Source organism: Camelus dromedarius, chromosome 8, assembly GCF_036321535.1.
Source record: "Camelus dromedarius isolate mCamDro1 chromosome 8, mCamDro1.pat, whole genome shotgun sequence".
NCBI classification, from domain to species: domain Eukaryota; kingdom Metazoa; phylum Chordata; class Mammalia; order Artiodactyla; family Camelidae; genus Camelus; species Camelus dromedarius.
In genome coordinates, this window is record NC_087443.1 from 3,465,645 (window position 1) to 3,471,433 (window position 5,789).

At 58.6% G+C, this 5,789-nt stretch overlaps 1 long non-coding RNA gene across 1 annotated transcript; it reads left to right on the plus strand.

The window, feature by feature from the left end:
* Positions 1 to 553: 553 nt before the first annotated feature.
* LOC116155698 (uncharacterized) lies at positions 554 to 5,460 on the plus strand. Its single transcript, XR_010381811.1, has 3 exons — positions 554 to 4,238; positions 4,606 to 4,843; positions 5,150 to 5,460. It is a non-coding gene; the product is annotated as an uncharacterized LOC116155698 (long non-coding RNA).
* The last annotated feature ends 329 nt before the right edge of the window (positions 5,461 to 5,789 follow it).

Below are 5,789 nucleotides of genomic sequence, written 5' to 3' on the forward strand. Positions count from 1 at the left end.
CGAAGACGCGTGTCCAGGCGGGAAGTTTAGCTGCAGGGGCCTCACCGCACGGTTCCAGCCTCAGCTCTCCTTTGAGCTCAGACAAGGGTCTGATGGTCCAGAAAGCCGTCGTCTGGTCGCTGACCACCTCTCAGGCTGGAGCTGTGCTTCGGTGCCTCCCTTGGGGCTGTGACTTTTGTCCCAACGCCTCCCAGCGATGCCTGTGTGTGTGGGCGGGGGGACTAAATGATGCTCGGCACAGGACCCTGGTGAACTTGGTCGCCTGTCTCTACTGGTGTTATTACGGGTACCCTTGGGGCGCTATCTCCCCCCCCCTTCTCATTGCAGACCGTCTAGAGAAAGCTGTGTGGCTGAGAGGCGAGAGGCCGGCCCCTGGCAGCTAGCCAGGTGGCCTTCGCAGAGCCCCCGGCTCCCCTCTCGGCGGGGTCAGCGCAGGCCGTCCCGAGGCGCCGCGCCGCGCCGGCCCCCGCAGCCACTGGGTGGCGCTGTTAGAACTGGAGAGAAGAGGCCGCTTCCCCTGAAACCGCTCTCCCTGCTCTAACCCTCTCCAAACTGTCATTTCCACCCACCTCTTTCCAAAGAACAGAACACAATCACTTCCCGGCCCGTTCCTGCCGCTGCGCCCCGACCCCGGTCCGTCCCCGGCCGCGCGCGGACGCCAGGGGCCCCTCTGAGGTCTTTCCCGCCCCGCACGCTCGCATCCTTGCAGCCTGTTTTCGGATCTGTATCATGCCGGGTGTTTTGGGGGTGGGGGAGGGGGCTCGAGGCGATCTACAGGAGGAGACAGGGCCGTGGAAAACTGCTAAGGAGCCGGGGACGTAAAGGAGAACGCAGAGCTGCCTGCAGTCCCTCGGCCGCGTGGCCCGTGCTCCAGGGGAAAGACGGAACCAGCGCCCCGCGCGGAGGGGCTGCGCGCGGAGGGGTCGCTGCGGTTGGGCCCCGGGGGGAGGCAGGGGTGTGCAGCGCGCAGGAAACCGGCCCTGCGGCGGGGTCTTGGCATCAGGTTGCAGGGCTTAAAGGCTTTCTGTTCTTGGCTTCCCAGCTGCTGCGGTGTCCAAGTCCCCCTGCACCCGGTCAAGGGTAGGTGGGGGGCTGGTCCTGAACGACCCTCGCCTCCACCCCTTGGTGTTGGCCTCTGGTTCCCAGTTCCTGCTGCTACTCCCTCTTCCTGGGAGAAGGGAGAGGGGGGCAGACGAGACAGCGCAGCCATCCCCGCCTTGCACCCCCGCCTTAGGTCCCCCCGGGCTGTCCACCGGAAGGAGACCTGGGAAGGAATTTGCTGTGAGAAAAGCGGGAAACACTGTCTCCACTAGTATTCGCGGCGTGCGCTGCCCTCTTGCCAGAGCTGTTTGAAGGCTGTTTCCACGGGCAAATGCACATGGGACCCGGTTCCCAAACTCTGAGAGGCCAGCGCCCACAGGCTGCAGAGGTGTGCCCGCCACACCCCTCCGGCTGGCCGACCCTGACCTTGAGGGTGGCCCCGGGCCAGCTCGCCCAGCCCGCCCGCAGGTGGACGGTCACGCTCTGCTGACTCAGGCCCCAACGGGGCAGGTGCCTGCCTTCAACCCCATGAGTAATACCCAGCTTTTCATCTTCAAAGGGCCTTCCTGGGATTAACCAATTAGTCACCCCCAGGAAAGCTAGGGAGCAGGTTATTACTGGGCCCATTAAGGCCGTGGTGGGGGAGGGAAGTGGTGCAGGCGCGGCCCCAGTCCAGGGAGAGCCCGGATTTGGGTTCAGGATATCCCAGGACCATGTCCTTCCGCGGTCCAGTGGAGTCCGGAGCTTGTCGGGTAGCAGTGGTGAGACCACTGAGGGGCTTGGAGAGCCTCAGGCCAGTGCAAAGGGCCGCCTTGCTGACCCACAGCTGGGAGAGGCAGGCGGTCTGACACAGGCTTACCCACAGCGGCTGCACCATCTGCTCCAAGCAATTCAGAAACTGATACTGGCTTGCCTCCCGTCTCTCTGGCCCCCCTGAGCCATCCCGATATTTGCGAAATGCACTTTGGAACCCTTTCCTTTTCGTGTCTGCAGGCGCATTTCGAATGACTAAAAATGATAACGCACATGCTACAAATCACCTTGCAAATCAAAAGTGTGACGTGAGGGCTTAGCACAGCCAGGGCCGCGGGTCCCTCCGGGTAACGCTGCGCCCCTGTGCTTGTCCTCCTTCAGGGGCACGACGCAGAAGGCTGGAGAGTTTTAGGAGGTAAGTCTGTGTCCTGGTGACAGAGTGAGGACTGAGACACCTTCTGGAAGCCAGACAGCAGAGCGATCCTTTCAGTCAACCCTGTCTGCAGCTGCTTTTTATAAACTTGGCATAAATATGGGCTTGGGAACGCCAGGGCAGCGTATCTGGAAAATATTTTCTACCATTCGAAAACACACACACACACACACACACACACACACACACACACACACACACACACACACACAGGCTTGGAAAGGAAAAAAAAAAAAACACCACGCAACAGAAATTGTGCATTGTACAGAGTGGCTTCACATGTAGTTTTTTTCCATTACTTCCTCAGTTCATTTTTCTGCTGCCAATTTTAGAAGGCCGTAAGTCATAGTTGTTGTTAAACTTTGTCAGTTAAAATGTAACTCTAAGAACAAGTCATATGATACGCTGGAGCCAAATGGCCTCTGGGAGAGCTGATGGTGGGAGGAAGACCTTGTCAGCCCATCCCCGAGTCTCAGGTCTTCTCTGCAGTGTTACACATCGTGCCCACGAGGCGGTCCTGGCTCTTGGCTCCTAGTTTTCACGTCCACCCCGGCTCCAAAGGGCCACCTAGGAGAGGGAAGGAGACTTTTCCACATTCACTTTGTGTGACCCGGGAGTCGAGTGTGGTCTCATTAGGGCTGATTCATTACGAGTTCTCCACTTTTCTTTCTCTTAGAAAATGGCTGGATTCACTGTCTCCTAAATGTCAACCCAGCAGAATCAGAAATTAAGAGGTGAAGGGGAGGAATTGGTGGTTTGAGGCTGGGACTGTCCAGGGTGCTCACATCTCCCTGGAGGAGCTGCAGGCCCAGGGGCACAGACCCAGGCTGGTCTCTGTGCGCACCGAGGTGGGCTGCACTGGGGTTTGCCTGCCGGGCATCACCGCTGGGCTGGGAGCCTTTGAGGGCAGGGCGTGTGTTTCCCTGCAGGGCTGGTGTCCAAGGTAAGGCCAGGGACCCAGTCAGCACTCACAGGTGCCTGTGCAGAAAACCGGGATAAAAGACAAGACACCAAACCAGCCATCAGGGAGGCACGGTGGAGGGGAGGGCCTCTCCCTCGTGCAGTCACCGTCTTCTGCGTGCCCTTCTGTCCTTTCTTCTTCTCTTCAGTCTGACTGTCCCTGAAGCCACCTTGGGGTCCTGGAAGAGAGGGTGGGGGACGTGAGGTGTGGCAAGGGGAGGCTTTCTCAGGGGCCGCGTCCCTGCACTTGGAGCCTGGGTGTAATCTTGGTGTAAACGGGAACCGGGACCATTGCTCTGAAAACTAGATCACTGCTTCAATCCCGGAGCCCCTCAGGGACTTTCTGGTGGGACTGACGGGTCTGATTCCATTGTCATGATAAAGTACAGCTCTCCCAGGTCCAGAATGTCCATCTGCCACCAGGGTGCCAGCACCCATCTGCTGCCCAGAAGCTTGAGAGGAAGGGCAGAGCTGCCCCAGGCCCTCCCGGCCACGGGCCTCAGCGCTGCTGCGGGTGATGCTCTTGCTGCTGGTTCCAAAATGAACCAGCTGGTCACGGGCGCATGCTCAGTGTTGCCATGCGTCTCTCTGGGGCCTTCTTCCCTCCTTTCGGATAGGAGGTTTTTGTTCATTCGTTCATTCCTTCACTCCTCCACCAAATACGCACGGCAGAGCGCCTGGGCTCACTTCACGGCTCCGTGCTGGCCCCGCGGATCCCCGGCGAGGAGGCCAGCCCCGGGCCTTGTGGAGTTTCCATCCTAGGGGGGCTGACGGACAGATGGACAGGGGCCCCTTCCCCTCACAGTGCCTTTTGCACATGATGCCACCTACGGCACTGAAGGAGAGCGGATGGGGGCTAGGAGAGCCACTCAGGAAAGAGGGCTTAGTCTTAGGGAGAGAGTGGGGGCCCTCGGATTTGCCACGTAACTTCCAGAGCCTTCCCTGTGGAATGGGCACGGCGTCGCTGCTCCGTGGGTTTGCCCGGAGGGGCAGGGAAGATGGCACCTGTGACAGCCCCCCGACGAGTGTTGGCGGCTCCCAGGACTCCCAGGTACCTTTATCTGTCACTAGATCCACTTTCTGCCTTCTCTTTGGGATAAACCAATCGAATCATTCAAACTTGCCTGGACAAATTAGGGAGACGCGTGCCCCAAAGAGCTGGCCTTAAAGACTTTGCCAGGGTCCTGCTCTCCCAGGGCCTCCCACGCCGCCTGGTTGCTGAACCCTGTCTCCCAGCGGATGTCCTGTAGAGAGCACGTGGGGGGCCAAGCACAGCTCTGCACCCTGCGTGGGCTTCAGCTCTGAGCTCACTCAGCCCTCTGGCCACAGCTTTCCAGTGCTCTGACTACAGAGAAATGTTTAAAAGACTCAGGAAATGAACTCACATTTCCCCCTCTTCCCCTCCTTTTCCTATACAGTGCTGCTTTCCTGGAAGAAAGTAAACAAAACAAGTGTGACTATTTAAAACAATTATTGGAAAACCGGCTCTGAACACCGTGGCTTTGAACGGCTCTCCTGGGCGGATGTGTCGCTGGGTCCCTGTGGCGCCTCACCCCATGGTGTGTACGTGGGGAGGGGCCAGGGCCAGCCAGAGCCTTGGGCGAGGAGGATGTGACGGGCCCATGAATGGCCCCCTGAACACACGCGGACGCGGAGGTGAGTGCACATGTGTGTGAGGCCTGCGTCCGGCTGAAACGAGACAGCGCAGTGATCTGACCGCCTCCAAAGTGTAGAAAGCTTCTGCCGGCCGTGGGGGTGACTATTTTGGGTTTCTAGGTGTTGGAGGCATTGTTACTAATAACATCATGGGCTGTATGTGGATTGAAGATGAAGCTTTTTCATTTCAGCCATCTGGTCGGAATGCTGTTCCTTTGATGGGGAATAAACCTTTGCTGGGTTTCAGCTGGAATGCTGCCTCCCAGTGTAGGTGACAGCAGATACTGAATGGCCCTGTCTTTGCAGGGAGAGGACCGTCCTCTCCAGTGACGGCTCTGTCTGGGAGGGAGAAGGCCTTCCAGCAGCTCTGGTGCCAGCTTGCAAGGATGTGGGGCCAGCAGAGCCCCTCGAGGTGTTCACCGGTGTGGCTGGCCCGGCTCAGGTTTTCCACTGACAGCCACATGTTACAGACACCCTTGGGAGACGTTCCACTGCTTTCATAATGCAGAAGGGTTTTTTTTTCTGACTCATCTTCAGAAGATCCCCCCCCCCCGCCGCCGCCCCAATCCCCCATCGTTTGAAAATAAATATAATTAGTAACAGGCAGACATACTGTATATAGCCAGCCCTTCCTATCTGGGAGAGTTATAATTAAACATACATGCTGTCTGTTGTTCACTGTCTGCTAAATGCCTCGCCTCCTGCTTTAGGGAAGCAGCAGCCCCCAGGTGGCTGACATGGGGAGAGAGCCCTGGTGGGGCTGAGTCCAGCGTCCAGGCGGAAGCCAAGGCTGGACTGGACTGCTGGCTTGCAGGCAGACGTGCCCGCTGCCCCTTGCACTGCCATCACCGCGGCCTTTCTCCATCATCTACCTCAGGCTGCTCGGGGAAATGCCTAGTCAGGGCTAGGGGCAGAGTGATGGTTGCCAAGGACGGTTGTCATGGTG